The 16,100-nt window shown below is 46.8% G+C and overlaps 1 long non-coding RNA gene across 1 annotated transcript; it reads left to right on the top strand.

The window, feature by feature from the left end:
* The first annotated feature begins 14,913 nt into the window (after positions 1-14,913).
* On the top strand, positions 14,914-15,822 carry LOC118490115. The gene is made up of 2 exons (XR_004888174.1): positions 14,914-14,964; positions 15,481-15,822. It is a non-coding gene; the product is annotated as an uncharacterized LOC118490115 (long non-coding RNA).
* The last annotated feature ends 278 nt before the right edge of the window (positions 15,823-16,100 follow it).

Here is a 16,100-nt window from a genome sequence, read left to right as displayed (position 1 = left end):
CCTTGAGGGTTTGGGTACAGCCGCGGAGTCGCGTTCTGGTGCTGCGAAGAAGCAGGCAGAAGAGGCGGCTGCGGGAGGGACAGCTGCGGGTCCCCTTGTGATTGGTGAGAAGAGGAGGCCAGAGCAGAAAGCTGCTGGTGGTGTTGAAACCAAACGTCGGAGACTAGTAACCAAAAGGTCTGCTCCGACGCAGAAAAAACCTGCGGTTGTCGTTGGTAAGTGTAGGCTATCTAGTCTTAACTGTTGTGTAACTAGTTTTGATAGCTATTTGACTTTTTTGCAGAGCCTCAAGATGAAGATTTTTCTATCTTCGATGCTCCGGAGTCCCCCCCGCGTGCTATGGGTGCGGGTGCAACGGAGGTGCCGTCGACACCTCCCGTCAAGGTGGTACCTGAGTCAACCGTGCAGAAGGAGGGTACCGCAGAGAATGCTGCGGCCCAGATATTTGATACTGTCGACTCGTCCAACAATCTGATCTCTCCCAATGAGGGAGACGATTTGAGTGTGCGGTTCACTGCTACTGGGAAGCAACATTCTGATGCTGAACTGCAAAAAACTGGCGCTGAAGCGCGGCAGCATGATGCTGGGCCGCAGAAGTCTTCGGTTGATAAGGGTACCAGCTCGTCTGCCGGTGGTGCGGGGTATGACGGGCCTCCAATTCAGCCTGGGGAGTCTGAATTGGAGTATTACTACCGCACCTACTCCCAGGATCGCAGTACGGTGTACCATCGACCCCCCTGGACTGTATTGCAGGGGGGTGATATTGCTAACGACCCTGCGGCCTGCAGGGAGATCTTGGGCGGTCTGGGGACCCCCTTTGAAGTTGAGCGGGCTCGTGCCGCACCGCGGGAGCTGCGTATAAACCAGCTCTCGACCATGTTGGTAGGGACTTCCATTGTGGCGAATGCCATGTTGGAAGACTATAAAGTTCTGAGCCGCCGTGAAGAAGAGGCTGTCCGCCTGCGGGCAGAGGCGGAAAAGCTGGTCCAAGCTGCTCGTGCGGGTGCAGAGCAGCTGGAAAAAGATAAAGCTGCTTTTGAGAAGCAGAAGCAGACCTCTGAGTGGGCTGCCACTGCCCAACTGAAACAGGTGCGTACCCTTGCTAAACTCCTTGCTGATGAGCGTAAGCGTTGGGAGGAAATTTCATCCAACGAGCGCAAGAAGTGGAACGAATCTTGGGCTAAGCAGAACAATCTTCTGTTTCATACTCGGCAGGAGCTAGCAAACGCCAAGGCGGCAAATGTTGCCTTGGGCAATGAAAAAGCTGCGGCTGAGGCCGCATCGGCTAAAGCGCTGCAGGCGAAGGACGAGGCCCTGAAGGCGCTTGAAGAGGCCAAAGAGGCCGGGGCTCGTGCTGCGAAGGCCCTTGAGGAGGCAAATGTGGAGCGCCTCCGTTTAGACCAAGTCGTTACCAGCTTGCAGGTATGTCTCTTTAACTGTGCTTGATATTTCATCGCTGGTTCGTAAATGTTTACCTTGTGAACTGCTTGCTATTGTTGACAGGCTGATGTTCAAGCCCGGGAGGTCGCGGTTACAGATCTTACTGCCCGCGTGTCTGCTGCGGAGGAACGTGCTGACTCCGCTGTGGAGGCCAAGGATGCCTTGGTGTCCTCCCTTAATCAGTTGGAGGCTGACCGTGAGTGGATGCGGTCATGCGGTATTTCGCGCGTAAGTATCTTCGTGTTTTAGCTTTCTGTAGACTAACACATGGGACTTACGTGTTGGTTTGAATTTGCAGATTGTCGAGGCGATTATGAATGCCCCTGAGACTGCCGCTGGTTTGAATCTGGTCCGGGATCGCGCTCGGGATGCCGGTTTTAAGGCAGGGTACAACCGCTGCATTGGCCATCTGAACGTGATTACCAAGGGTAGTCATACGGATGAGCGATCGGGGTTCCGTGGCGTGGATACCGAGTCGCACCTGAAAGCAGCCGAGGCCTCCTTTTATGACACGTCCCTTGCTTGTATAGAGGAATTGGACAGTTGTTTGGAGGCCGCGGACTATGTAGACCGCTTGCGGAGGCTGTATCCGGATGTGGAAGAGGACGACGCTGCTGGTAACACTAGAGATGATGCGGGGACCAGTGGTACAAAGTAGGGTTTAGGTTGGCCGGTGTGCCCCTTTTTTGCTGTCCTCTTGTATAGAATAGGAAACCTTATGTAAATCTGTGTAAGCATCATGTTGGTGCCTGAATTTTTTGAATATAAGGTGTTTTGTTCCATTATACAAGTATTGTCAGTTCTTGTATGTTTGAAACGTATGTATGCGGGTCTCTACCCATTGTGAATGGGGTTGAGTATACTCTATACTATTGCGGTATGAGCATGTGTCAATTCCATTGTTTGCCTTTCTGGGCTCAGGAATTGTATTAGGTAAGGAATATGTTTATCCGGTTGGATAGCACTTAAGTCTTTTTTTGCCTTGTGTTGGCCTATTACAATAGTTGCGTGTGGTTACCACTTTGTATAGGTATCGTGAATGAAGATTTTGCCAATCTGTTTTTTGGATACCGCGAAGTGGAAACACGCATTTGTAATAGTAGTAAACAAACAATAATGTATAAAATGACTTGTTTATTTATTTGCAAATGACCTGCGGTCCGTTAGGTTACATGGGGAGTGTAAGAACATAGCTTACATATAGCAGCGTCTAAGCTGTTGTGCGTTCCATGTTCTGGCGATAGGTTCGCCCTCTAGTGTTTGTAACCTGTATGCGCCCTTCCCTAAGACCTCGCTGATGAGGTAGGGTCCTTCCCACTTGGGGGCAAGTTTTCCTGGGCGTTCGGCGTTAGATGCCTCGTTGTCACGTAGGACGTAGTCCCCTGGATTGAAAGTACAAACGCGGACTCGCGCGTTGTAATACTTTTCCAGTTTGGATTTGTATTTGGCCTCGTTGATGGCGGCGTTCTCGCGCCTTTCTTCTAGGAGGTCCAAATCGATCCTACGTTCCCTGTTGTTGTCTAGCTTTTCGATAGCCAACATTCTAGGAGATGGGAGGCCCATTTCCGCGGGTATCACCGCTTCAGACCCGTAGACGAGGCTGAAAGGTGTTTCCCCATTGCTTGTTTTTGGGCTAGTGCGGTGGGCCCATAAGATGCTTGGGAGTTCATCGACCCAGCCACGCCTGGCTGTTCCCAATCGTGCTTTGATTCCTTCGACTAGGCCTTTATTTATACTCTCGACTTGGCCGTTCCCTTGCGGGTGTGCGACTGACGAGAATATGTGTTTGATGTTCAGCTCTTCTAGCCATTTTTGGAATTCGTCGGCAGCGAAGTTGGTGCCGTTGTCGGTAACAATGTACATTGGTAAACCGAAACGGCAGATGATGTGCTCCCAAATGAACTTTCTTGTTACCATAGCAGTGGTTGAAGCGAGTGGTTTCGCCTCTACCCATTTTGTGAAGTAATCAACCGCCACTATGATAAATTTAACTGCACCTGGTGCGTCCGGGAATGGTCCCACTACGTCGATTGCCCATTTTTGAAAAGGCCATGCAGTAGTGACGGGGACCAGATTGTTCATTGGTCGCAAAGTTTTTGGAGCATGGCGCTGGCAGTCCATGCATTTGCGTAATTCTTTGACGGCGTCCAGGTGCATGCCGGGCCAGTAATACCCGGCATTCATGATTTTTGCCACGACCGTGCGTGGTCCAGCATGTATGCCACATATGCCCTCATGTATCTCTCGGATGAGGTATGTGGCATCTTGTGGATTAACGCATCGGAGGAGCGGTCCGAGGTATGACTTTCGGTATAAGATACCGTCTCCCATTTGATAGTGGCACGCTTTGTATTGCAACTTACGTGCCTCTGTTTTGCTCTCGGGAGTCACACCTGACTGAAGGTATGCGATAATTGGTGTCATCCATGACGTTGTTCCGTATTGGATGACACTGACCTGGCGTAGAGGAACCGAAGGATTTTGCAAAATCTCGATACGTACCTCCTTTGCCAGGTGTTGGAAGCTGGTGGATGCAAGCTTTGATAGTGCATCCGCGGATTTGTTTTCGCTTCGATTAATGTGTCGAATATTGAATGAAGCGAATTTGGATTTTAGCTGCAGGGCTTGCTCGAGGTAGAGGATCATTATATCCCCTTTGGCGGCATAGTCGCCGCGTACCTGGCCCGCAACTAACAAGGAATCGACGTGCGCTTCCAGATGTTGCACGCCGATTTTGACTGCTAAACGTAGCCCGGCCAATAGTGCTTCATATTCTGCCTCGTTGTTTGTGCTTTTAAAATCGAGGCGGATGGCATATGTAAGCTCTTGGCCGTCAGGGCTGACGAGTCGCAGACCTGCCCCCGCGCCTTCCTCGTTGGATGCACCATCGGTAAATAGTGCCCATACTTCTGAGGAGGGCGGTGGGGGCGCAGGATTTTGGGATTCTTCGCATTCTTGGATGCGATCCGCTGGTACTTCAGCGGCGAAATCAGCTAAGATTTGGCCTTTGATAGCAGGGCGCGGTTTGTAATGTATCGTATGTGCGCCCAGCTCAATTGCCCATTTTGCTAATCTCCCAGAGATGTCGGGTTTGGACAGGATCGGGCCGATCCTGTAATTGGTTAGCACTGTGATGATGTGGTTTACGAAGTAGCGTCGTAACCGTCTTGAAGCATGTACCAGTGCTAGTACCAATTTTTCCATGATTGAGTACCTCGTCTCCGGGTCGTTGAGCATTTTGCTGATATAATAGATGGGTGTTTGAACCCCCGCTCGTTCCACTATTAATACCGCGCCCACTGCGTTGTCTGCAGCGGATAGGTATAAGATGAGTGGCTCGTCTTTGCATGGTGCGGTTAGTGTTGGGAGTTGTATCAAACACTCCTTCATTTCCCGGAAGGCCTTTTCAGCCTCTGTGGTCCACTGGAACTGTTCTTTCTTTGAACAGCTTCGCAGGGTCTTGATGAAAGGGTATGACTTGGCTGCGTGGTTAGCCAAGAACCTGTTGAGTGCCGCCAGCCTTCCGGCTAGGCGTTGCATATCTTTCATCGATGCAGGCGATGGCATGCGCTCGATCGCCTGCACTTTTTCCGGGTTTACCTTGAATCCATCTTTGGTGACGATGAACCCAAGGAACTTGCCTTCTTCCATTCCAAACGAGCATTTCCCTGGATTGAGCTTCATGTTGACGCTTCGCAGAGTTTGGAATGTTCGTTCTATATCGGTGAGCATGGTATCTTCCTCCATGCTCATGACGACCAGGTCGTCCATATAGATTTCGACACTTTTGCTTATTTGACCGCGGAAAGTGTCGTTCATCAGTTTTTGGTAGGTTGAGCCCGCGTTGCGCAACCCAAACGGCATTTTTGTATAGCAGTAATTTCCGGTTGGGGTCCGGAATGCCGTTTTGTCTTCATCCTCAAGTGCCATTTGTACCTGGTGGTACCCTTTGTAGCAATCGAGGAAACACTTCCACCTAAATGGCGCGAGGTTATCGACCTTTTCGTCGATTTCTGGAAGCGCGTAACAATCCTTGGGGCAGGCCTTGTTAAGGTCCTTGTAATCGACGCACATGCGCCAGCCCCCGGATGGTTTTTCTACCATGACCGGGTTGGATAACCAAGTCTGGTACTTGACTTCCCGCAGTATACCTGCGGAGAGCAGTTCTTCGATCTGCTCTTGCATCGCCTGATTTTTTTCTGACCCAAGGTGGCGTTGGCCTTGGATCACTGGCTTGATACCTGGTTTGGTATTCAAATAGTGCTACGCTATTTCGCGTGGGACCCCTGTCATGTCTGCGGGAGTCCACGCGAAGATGTCTTGGTTCCTGAAGAGGAGCTGCTTCAGGTGCGCTCTGGTGGTCGAGGATAAGGCGTGACCCAATGTGACCTTCTGTTCCGGATGCTTTGGGTTGAGAACCCATTTTTCCGGTTGGCCGACGGGGGTGGGCCTTGCGATCTTTGTCGGACGTGCTTCGTCCGTCATCATGACGTCCTTGCGGGCGTAGATGATTGCAACCCCCGATTCGGTTGGGAAACCAACCGCGGAGTGGGGGACGGATGTGATCATATTGAAATCTCCTTGGGATTCTCTCCCAAGGAGGATGTCATAATTGGAGGTGTGAGGTAAAACCATGAAGTTTACCTCCTCCGTCCGCGTGTGTTTACCATTGGTAAGACGCACGGGAAATGTAATTTGACCTAGGGGAAAGACTGTTTCCCCTGCGAATCCGGCCAGCGGGTAATCTACGGCTTGCAACCGATCTTTGTCCTCTTGGTCAAATTGATTGAAGCATTGCTCGTAGATTATATCGGATGTACTGCCCGGGTCGATGAACAGACGCTCGGTGCAGTAATGGGCCAGCTGGCCTGAAATGACGACGGCGCGTCTATCACGCGGTCCGCCTCGGACTTTTGGGAAGACGACTTGCTCGTCTTTCCAATCATTGTCCGGTCTTCGTGCCGCTTTGCGCGGCCTACCCTTGCCTCCGTAGATCATGTGGGTGGAAGCCACGTACATGGCTTTCTTCCCGGAGGAGGTACCTTCGTTGTGAGGGGTGATATGCTTGGTGGGCTTTTGTCCACCTGGCAAAAGGTGTTGCAGTTTCCCCTCTTTCAACGCCCGCTCAATCTCCAGCCGGAGACTGATGCAGTTGTTGGTGGTGTGGCCCGAGTCCTTGTGGTACTCACAGTATAGTGTGAGGTCCTGACTTTTCTTGGACTTCATTGGTTGGGCCGGTCGCAAGAATTGTGGGTCTGCGAGGAGGACCTCTCTTGGCGACTGGTTGATCTCGGTCCATTTGCGGTCCCGAGATTCTTTTCTTGGTGCCCGAGTGTCTCGGGCAGGGTTGTAGCATTGTGGGTCAAACGTGTTGGGTTGCGGGAAATACGGTTTAGTAATATCCCGATTTCCTGCATCCCGGTTTCGTTTGTTGTTACGTTTGGACCCTTGGTGGGATGTTTCGGCTTGGGGCTTTGCCTTTTTGACGTGCGGTTCGAGCGACCGCTGTGTCTGGGCATATGTCTTGACTGCGGTCATGACATCCTCCCATTTTTTAGGCAAACCCTCCTTGCCAGAGATGGTCATGATCATCTCTCTGTCTTTGACGGCCCGAATAAAATGGTTTCGCGCCATTTGGTCCGCCACGTCGCCTATCTCTAGGCATTCTTTATTGTAACGGATGACGAATGCCTCGAGCGATTCGTCATCCCTTCGCCAGATGTTCATGACGTCCAACGAATCGCGTTCGTGGCGTCGCTGCTGGCTGAAATGGGCGAGGAACTTGGCGCGCAAGTCCTCGAAAGAATCCAGTGATCCCACTGGCAAAGAATCAAACCATGCCCTCGCCAGACCGATAAGGGTCTGGGGGAAAAAATTGCACCAGGTGGGTTCGTCCCACCTGCCATTGACGCCTGCGCCTGTGAAGATGTTCATGTGGTCGTCCGGGTCGGTCGAGCCACTGTATTTCCCAATGTTGACTGGGAATTTTGTCGTGGTGATATCGGCGTTGGCGATGTGCGGGACGAATTTTGAATTTTCGGCCGCGGCCCTTGGCCTGTATGGTTCGTGCACAGGGCGCTTTGCCGCCCTGAGGTATGTAGTGCGGGGGTGACTGGGAGGAACATAGTTGCGTCCCCCCGGTCTGCTGCTGGTGTCGTGAGACTCCCCGCGGTAGGTTTGATCGTCGGGGTCGGTATGACCGTACCCTTCCGTGTAAGGTTGCGGGCCCAGTCGGCTCTGGATGCCTGGGCCGCGCCTGGAGGCTGACCGCCTCCTATCTTCGCCATAGGGGCCCAGGCGGGTATGCACTGGCCCTCTGGAGCGGGACTCATATGAGGAAGTATCCTCGTTGAGTGTATTGACCGAACAGTAAGATGATCCACGGTCGTCATGTCGGCTTCTGGAAGCCGGACGTGAGTGCAACCTGCCAGCGTATTGGAGTATACGGTTGGCAGGTGTGTGTTGTATTGGAGTAGGCCCAGCTTGTACGTTTGCTTCCGTACAAGCGCGGTTGTAAGCCGCTATCAGCAGGTCAGTCTGCTGTTGGTACCAGGAGTGTAAGTCCACGCCTGGTGGGAGCACAGTTGGGGCCTGTGATAAATCGTGTCCGAACGCAAAGGATGGGATCCTTTGGGTGGACGTGCCAATGTGTCCGGGTTGGGGGGTCGAAGGGTGGACCCCTGTTGGGACCGGGGGATTTGGATTATCCGCATTGGTGTTTTGGTTATCAGTCATGATCTTGAGAGGGAGAGGGATGGATTAAAAAGTGCTAAGAGTAGCGGTGGGCGCCAATGATGAAACAATGGTTAACCGGGCAGGGTTAACACACTGGTCTCGTCAAGAAGGGTTAATCCCTTCCTCTCGGAGATCGCTGGCTGGGTAACCGGTGGATGATCTCCTGCACAAGGAAACAAGCCGTGACTCGTAACAAGGAGGATGGGGTGGGGGGTGCTCCTTGTTACCACTCTCCGGCGTGAGAATCAGTAGTTTGCTTGAGAAGCAAAGTAAGATAGTAGTAGTAGTGAGAGAGTTGTGTAGAGATACCTCAAACCTGGTTTGGGGTCGGTATTTATAGCCGAGGAGTGAAGGAGGAGATTGATGGATGGGCTGACGACGAGCTGCACCGTTGCAGGTGTGTCAGTCTCGCCGGCCGTGGGGGTTACGCCACGTCAGCCCATTGCTTTAATAGCTCTGACAGGGGACTGTCGCCGGCGCCACTTGCCTCGTGGTGTCAGCCACTTGCATGGCGTGTCAGTCCACTTGTTGGATATGCAGGATGCGGTGCGAGCCGCATCGCTGGTAACGTCTGAAGTTACCGCGTCTCCTACTTGTGATCAAGAAATACGCGAGATGCGGTGTTGGCCGCGTCATCGCATGTGGAGACTATTTGCTCGCTTCCCTTGTCGTGACGAAAATGGCCATATGATGCGGTGCCAGCCGCATCGATATGTTCATCTTCTTTCGTACTTAGGTCAAGCTATTCATCTTCGGACCGAATGGGTTCGAAGGATGTGACCGCGTGGGTGCGGTTTGCTTACTGGTAGGGGTTTGTTTGATGCGGGTAATGGTCGTTTTGGGACCATACCCCTTCACCAAGCATCATATGTCTATATCAATTTATCCATCTAACTACTTTCTATAACACTACTCTAACATCAACATTACACAATTCATCATAAATCTTCACTATACTTCATCTTCCTACAATTCTAAGTGGGTTTTATCCTAACTCATCAATACCATCCAAATTAAGCATATTACAACTTTAACACATTGATATTAACTAACATTCATATTCAATTTCATAATACATTCACGGATTACACATAACCCACTTCATCAAATATCACCAAAACATTAAATTCAACTTACCACTTGCTTATTAGAGCTAGATGATGAGAGATCTTCATCCATGCAATGTTTTTCCTTTGATCTTGGGTTTGATTTGGCTGAATTTGCATTCTTGTTCTTGAGAGGATTTATCCTCTTTCTTCCTCTCCATATACGACACACACACACACTACACATAGTAAAATTCTGCCTTTTACATTTAATCTAAACTTCATCCTAAATCTCCAAATTCAGCCCCTCATGTTTGTTATGTATTCATAATTGTCCCAAATTCATTCTTTATTTGTTTTAACTAAACCATTTAAATGGTTAAATAATCTAGTCATTTTGTTTTATGTTTCATCATATGGAATCGTATGATGAATGTAAATATTCGAGTTTTGGGGCCTTACACATACATAGTGTTCAACTGCTCCTGAGAAACGGAGCCGACCTCCTTCAGATGTTTCAGCTCAGCGGCTAACTCTTCTTTCTCCTCCACCAACACCGCCATCTCCCTCTCCCAAGCTCGCTCCCTCTGCTCCAACATAGCTCCAGCCCCCTGAGCCAAAAACATCATAAAGAATCCAAAAGCAGTTGGAAAATATAATAAAAAAAAAGGGAGGGGGAGAGAAAGGCTATATACTTTCTCCTCTTACAATTTTCGCTCAGCCTCAACCACTTGACATCGAAGTTCGGCAGCAACAGACTGGGAAGTCTTGAGTTCACCCTTGAGTTCTTCATTCGTCCTACTCAAATCATCAACCCGCCGCAACATGCCGGCACCCCTGAAAAAGCTCTCACAGAGCGACATGCTATACTGATCCTCAAAAAGGTCATCCCTCAAAGCAGAATTCAGGAACCTATGAGAGGGAGGAACAGCATGACTCAAAAAATCCATGTCAGTCTCAGGGGTCCCTATCACCGAAGAATGTGTTATTTTCCACTTAGGAACATAGGTGAAGGGAAGGGCATCAGCAAACAGGGGAGCCAAAGGGGATCGAGGAGCAAGACCATCAAACTGAGAAGGTTTGCTGGTCCCAGTAGCATAATGAGGAGAAACCTCAAAGGCTGAGGCAATGCGGGCAATGCTTACTTCTAGAGTCTTATCCCGAACACGGGAAGAGGAAGGACCAGTAGGAATCTCTATTGGGTCATGAGAGCTTCCCTACTCAGACAGAGAAAAAAGAACGTCAAAAACCTCCCAAAACGAATGTAAGGCAACAAGCAAAAGAAAAGATAAAGCTCACCAATAAAGGTGCACTCACAAGGCTGGAGGACCGCAGGTGCTTAGACAAGGAACCTTTAACCCCGACAGGGGGAAGTTCGGAAGTGGCCTTTGTTGAAGGAGGGGGTTTCTGTCCGCTGGCACTCCGGAGCCTTTGTCGGATGTCACGGGGAGCAGGGGTTGGTTTAGGGCTTACAGCTTTCCTCTTACGAGCCAAACGGATCTCCAGATCCTCATCATTGTCATGACTAGATTGCTTAACGGGAAGGGGATCAGGGGAACTCTCCTCCCCATCAAATGAAGTCCCCTCGCTTACTTCCACAGCAGCGGAGCCCCCGGCCTGAGCAGACCCTCCGGTAACCTGCATCCCAGTACTCCGATTCAAACCCGGATCAACCTCATCACCAACCACAAACTTAACATCCTTGGAATCCCCTTGGAGCAGTCTCCACAAAGTCAACTCTGCATAAGAAGAAACACTAAAGATGATTGCACAAATCCCAAGGAGCAAAAAACAGATAACAGCAAATCCAGGGCAGAAAGACACCTTTTTTACCGAAAAAAGCTTTGATACGAACTGAATAGGAAGGGCTCAATCCCCCCATAGCCAGAATTCCCTCAGGAAAAGTGAAAGCCCTCGTCGAATTTTCATACATACGCTTCCACTGAACGATCTCATCAGTAGATAAAATGGGGATGCTGTCTTCAATAGCAGCTTCGGCATCCTTCGGTGGTGGAGATTCCGGTATCATGGCAGCAGAAACGAAAATAAACCTACTCTTCCATTCTTTAGGGTAAGTGGAGGTCGGCATAAAATTATAACAGGGTTTCGATACGCTATTCTGTCGTTTGGCGAAAGTAAACCAATCCCCACCAGAGATCAGTTTATAGAACATGCAGAACAAGGGGACAGATGGCTCGCCGGAAACCGCCGCACAAGGCAACTCGAAATGCACCACCCTCATAAGCCCTAGAGGGTGCAGTTGAGAGAAATGAACACCGAAGTGCTGCAACAAGGCTATATTGAAAGGGGAAAAGGGATACCGGACCCCACAGGAAGAAAATGCCAAGGTGTAAAGGACAATCCTATCAGGGGTACATTCAGCCGGTTCATCAGGGCCCGACAAGGTGGGAGAGAAACGCTCAGGAATGTTGTAAGTCTCGACAAAGGACTTCAAGTCCTTCGCTGACAAGACTGATCGAATTGCGAAACGTCCGGTGCGGCTCATGGTTAAAAGAGAGATGGTGATCGGAGAAGTATGACGGAAAGAAAGAAAGAACCAGAAGGAATTGAGAGGAAGTTTGAAAGGTAATGGGGGTATTTAAAGAGAATAACTGACACACAGAAAACCGTCACATCACACGTCCCTTCAAAATTTAAAAAGGGTGCACGTGTATCTAGGGGATTAACCCCCGCCATTAGTGTTCGGCGAAATGATGGGCCTAGTGGGAAGAAAGGGCAATCAATAGTTAGTAAAAAACGGGCCCACATTTGTAGCCCAAAAAGATTAACCTCCTTCTTGCACAGTTGTGACTCAGCCCCGAATCATGAGTCTTGGGTCTCAGAACCAGGGACTAAAGATGACTTGACGACGGGCCTATGGGTTGCCCCATTTACCCATCTTGGGCAATTCTCGCGTGGGCCCAACAAGATATAAGCCCAACAGTGGCTTACCTTGCCCATTAAGGCTCTCCTTTTATAAAACGAGCGGGAAACTAGGATCAGAGGATGCAGGCTGCATTTATTGCTCGATTGGAAAAGGATCTTTGGCTGGAAATTGTACTTCCCAGCCGGAAGCATTTAATGAAGCTGCCATCTTACCGTTGGGGGCCAGACACGTGTCTGAGCCCTCCAAAGACTCTTAGAATCCGTCGGATCACCTCATTGAAATATCTCACATGGAAGATAAGACCTTGAGGTTATATAAGGGAGAAAGAGGATGATCACAAACCAGATTGAAGGTATCACATTTAAAGCTCTCTCTCTCATTTACTCCTCTCTCATTTATTCCGACCAACATTCTCATACATTAAACACACATACATTATTTGGATTCACACATTAGAGGAAACATTCCGGTGATCACACTCATCGGAATAAGCTCCTCCAACTCTCCGGCAAGTTTACTTATTCTCACGCCGGAGCTTGGTCACGAATCCCTCTCCCGGGGCCACACTAACGGTTTACTTTTTTTGTAGCGACGAAGGCCGGGATATCTTGACGTCAGCGAAGACCCCTTTAAACGTCACCAGAGATTTGGGTATTCGACACACACACACACACATATATATATATATATATATATATATATGTATCTTTGTTTTGTTTTTGTGCAAAAAAAATTAAAAGTATAGTAGTAGCTTTAAAACAAAATTGAAAACATAAGTCTAAGTGTTATGACAATTGATAAGCTTAAAAAATTTATCATTTTATCATAGTAAACCATGATTAGACAATATTTGACACTCACTTTCATTCAAATGGCAAGAGCACTTTCAAATACAAGTTCCTTCGTATTTTTGAGGTTCATAAAAACTTCATAAGTAATAGAACTTTTCAACATGTCTTCGTCATTTAATTTCGAAATTATACATATATACCTCTAATAACTCATAACTAGAGCTTATAACTTTTTATATAATCTTCAACTACTCATACTAGCTCCGCACGAACGCCTTTTCTTCTTCAACCCTCTAAATTATGCACATTTTTATATATGTGGTATAATAATCCGCACGTTTTGCCGTTGATGGGAATTCATAGACCGCACCTTGTTATCTTCGTCAAACACTAATAATAAATAAACTTTAAGTAAACATAAAGACCCTACACGAAAGTTGCAATGGGGATATAAAGGTTTTTGTCTCAATGGTCTAATGGAGTTACTTTAGGCTTGCAGACAAACTTTTAGATAACAGTCATATGGCATCATTATTTATATAAAATATATCAAAACGGGACCCTTGTTTAATCCACCAACCGTTTTTGCATCTATTTCATTATTAACTTATTTAATACAAAACTAGTTACATTCTTTGTATGATGGAAATTTCTAGTGATAATTATTTATATATATATATATATATATATATATATATAAAAGGAACTTGTTAGCTATAGAAATATTTAACCTTTCTTGGAAAAGCTATCAAAGTTTTAGTATTTGAAATTATATATTATAAATTAGCAACCAGTTTTGGCTGCTCTAAGTTGTACGCTATGTATAAAAGGTGTTTTGTGCATATGTATGTTGTACAATCGATTATTTGTTGTACCCATGACTACCTTACCTCTCTTTGCTACGTGTTGCCTCTTCATCTTCTGCTTTCTTTTGCTTATCTTCTGCTCATCTCATCTTTTTCATTTTACTCATCAATAGTACAAATTTAGAGATAGAGAGAGGGACTCTAGAGACGAGGGTTGGCCGGTGGAGGTGATCGATGGTTGCGGTACTCATGTTCTAACTGTAGCGCGCAGCAAGCCATCACCGATTGTTCCCACGATTCGTCACCACAAACCCCCTGGAAAATCGTGTTTGCTTTTATTATTTTTTGTCCAATCTTCTACCTAAATCTCTTAAAGAAAGATGAATGGGGAAATCGCCGAAGACGAAAGTGCCGCACACACCACGCTCTTTTTCACTCTCTTTCGACCACACTCATAAATATTACCCATCTTCCACTTCACTACCGTTCAATCGCCATTGCATTCATTGTGTTAAATCCCCCAATTTTGTTTCAGTCATGCTTCTTCCCTGATATTAGGGTTTTCGGAGACCATGCTTCCTTAATCACACGGTAATTATTGCTCATGTGTTTATTTATCACTGAAATTAGTTTAAATAGTGTGTTTGTTTGTAGCTTTTTTGATGTTAACTTTTGATATTTGTGTGTTTATGATGTTGTGATATTGTTTATGTGTTTGTATAGAAGATATTGTTTGTTGAAATTTGTGCTATGTTGTGTTGCCGATGTTATGTTTAGTGAAAGTTGTTGTGGATGATTGTATTGTTTATTGCAAATGAGGTTTTGTTAGGTGATGGAAGGGATGATGATGAATACATTCAGCTCGGATCTTGGGTTATGGTTACTAGCTTCATGCTCGGTTTTGAAGTTTTCAAAAGTTGCGAGTGGTTAAGATTTTAGTACCCACTTAAGAGATGAACTAGGAAGTTTGATTTAAATTTATTGTATGCATATGTTGAAAAGCATGTCACTCTATTTGATTAAGAATGAACGTACACACATGCACTCTAGGCTTTAAACTCCCAGCATGTACAACATATGACAATGGAATGTACACAGCTGGGATCTTGCTTACGTTGGACTATTTTTGGGATGTAGGTTCAGTAGGTGAAGAAAACAGGAAGCCAATCGGTTTAAGCCTGGACTCAGGTGCTGCGTGAGATTAGGCATTGCAAAAGACGGTTGATATGCTCATTTCGGTTGCTCTGTTCATTCGAATTGTGAGATTTCTTTGCCTTGGTGGTTGTGTTGACTTTTTTGTATGACTGCTTTGCACATTGAATGGTGTTATGCTGATTATTGATCATGGGTTTAATCTAATATTATGGGTCAGTAAAAGAGTTGCATTTGATTTGAAAATTAGCGATTTAGTTGTTGTCCTAGGGTCGAAAACGTATATACCAAAAAAAATCTATAGAACTGGGGGGTCGAAAACGTATATACCAAAAAAATTCTATACGAAAACTACATATATAACACTACTGAGCGAAAAGTTCGGGGGGCCGGGCGCCCCTCCCTGCCCCTTCTATACTTCGCCACTGGGTCCTGTGAAAAACAACAATAAGAACCAACAATGTGTCCATGCTGGTAAGTGCTTTTGTTGGTAGTTTTGAGGCTCACACTTTTGTCATTCTTGCATTGCATTTTAGTATTTGAAAACCTGTCATTCTTGAATCTTTTTGTGGGACTTTATCTTTTTTTGATGTTATTAAGTGTCTGGTACATGGGTTTTGCAGAAAGCATGGATGGTAAAGGAGGGTATGCAGAAAGTATGGATGGCAAAGGAGGGTATGCAGAAAACATGGTTGATAAAGGGGTGTTGGAAGATGATCAACCAATTGCTGGGAAAAGATAGATTTGAAAGAAGAAATCAAACAACTTAACTGAGAACTCACGTTACAGGAGGACACATTCAAGTGATTACGAATGGAAACAGAATAATCCATTTCATCATGGAGCGCAAAACAAATGGGATTCATAAGTTGTATAAATAAGACATATGAAGAAAACGCCTCGCTCACACGCAGGAAAATTTACAAGGCCCCGCGGGGCAACGCCCGCGGGTCGAAATTCTAGTTTGATACAATAAGTAAGAAATAGATGATGTGAGAAGAAGCAGTATTCAACGAAAAGTAAGACCGTCAAGTTCATTATGCCACTATTTTGATATAAAAGTCAAATAATTATATTTTATTATATATTGCAAATATACGGTTGCGACACGTTTTTTTTCTCTAAGATTCGATTAAAGTTTTATTTAAATGACTCAAATATAGTTGATTTTTAGTATCGTAAGTTATAGTGAGTGGCAGAATGGTAACAGTATTGTGACGAACTGATACCAATACCGCTCAAA

Source organism: Helianthus annuus, chromosome 3 (assembly GCF_002127325.2).
Source record: "Helianthus annuus cultivar XRQ/B chromosome 3, HanXRQr2.0-SUNRISE, whole genome shotgun sequence".
In the NCBI taxonomy this organism is placed as follows: Eukaryota; Viridiplantae; Streptophyta; class Magnoliopsida; order Asterales; family Asteraceae; genus Helianthus; species Helianthus annuus.
This window is presented reverse-complemented; position numbering and strand designations above follow the sequence as displayed.